Source organism: Austrofundulus limnaeus, unplaced genomic scaffold (assembly GCF_001266775.1).
Source record: "Austrofundulus limnaeus strain Quisiro unplaced genomic scaffold, Austrofundulus_limnaeus-1.0 Scaffold174, whole genome shotgun sequence".
NCBI lineage: Eukaryota > Metazoa > Chordata > Actinopteri > Cyprinodontiformes > Rivulidae > Austrofundulus > Austrofundulus limnaeus.
The window spans coordinates 868,497-870,133 of NW_013952576.1; positions in this window are offsets into that span (position 1 = coordinate 868,497).

The window sequence follows — 1,637 nt, forward strand, 5'->3', positions numbered from 1 at the left end:
CCTAAATATTTAACTTAAATATTTAGCTAGCCGCCTAAATATTTAACTTAAATATTTAGCTAGCCGCCTAAATATTTAACTTAAATATTTAGCTAGCCGCCTAAATATTTAACTTTACAAACTATGACATTTATAAATGTATGAATCATATGGTGAAAAACTGACTTTGAAAAATAAATCTGTTCTTTTTTTCTTATAAAAGACTAAATAAAACAAAAATATTGGTGGTAATTTTTGACTGTAACTTTACAAACGGCAGCCCATAGAGAAGGCCAGTTTTAGGACCAACACAGCTCTGCAACAGACAAACAGCTCGTCTCTGCTTCTTTCACAGCACCGATCAGCCGTGCATGAAATTAGAACGGTCTTGACTACAAGCTGCAGCAGAGCGGAGAGGCTGAACATGTTTTCACCCAGTCATCCACAGGGAGGGGCTGAAGATTCACTGATCTCTGTTAGGATCATCACATCCTCCCTCATTTCTCTAAAAATCTCTGTTTTATCGTGCGACCAACCAACTCCTGCCTTCTGCATAAAAACCAGGGCCAAAAGAGTTCCGAAGATTTATTTTGATGGAGCCGTTCCTCTCTAACGATGCTGTAGACCTCTTTCTAATGAGAACAGGGATGGAGGAGTAGTTAGAAAATGACTGGCTTGTTGTTTACTAACAAACTCTGGTGGTTTTAGTATATTAACCCTGCAGTATTCAGAGGAATATCTGACACTCGTACACTGTTACTCTGCAGGATATATTTACATGACAAAATGTCTTTAAGGAAAATTCTGTTATTTTTTACTTTACAAGTTTTCTCTGCATACATTAGCTGCTGCATCGGCTGTGAATACACCCTGTCCTCCACTGAAACCATCTGCTTGGTGCATAAAAATGACATTTTCACACATAATACCATGTTATCCAGTCAGTGTGCTCATGAATAGCTCCCCGCTGGCACTGTGAATGTAAAATTAGGCCTATTATTACATTGTCCTCTTAAAGAATGGGCCAGAATCACGAGCATGATCAAATTTATGAAAAGAGACAATCAGACTTCATCAATCTGACACACTTAGCTGGAATAATTGGATGCCCTTTGAAATACAATCAAATCAGACTTTTTGTCTGTAGATGATGATAATTTATCCATTAAAACAGGTGAGCGCTCCTGCCAAATAATAAAAACTCACCTGTAACTGTTTTGATTTTAACATCACTTGTGTCGTGTGGTAAATCCCCTGGAATAAATGAGTCGTTTTAGAATAAAACCAACCACTTTTTGTGGTTTCATTGCATCAAGTCATTTTGTAATTATGATAAAAACTGGTGGAAATAGCTGTTTTTACAGCATGGCAAAAAGCGAAAAAGTTGAGGATTTTACTGTTTTATGTTGAATTTGCACCATGTGCATTTAGCTTCATATTACAGGTGCTGGTCATAAAATTAGAATATCATGAAAAAGTAGATTTATTTCAGTAATRCCATTTAAAAAGTGAAACTTGTATATTATATTCATACATTACATTCAAACTCATATATTTCAAATGTTTATTTCGTTTAATTTTGATGATTACAAATGACAACAAATGAAAATCTCAAATTCTGRATATCAGAAAATTAGAATCTTGTGAAAAGGTTCAAA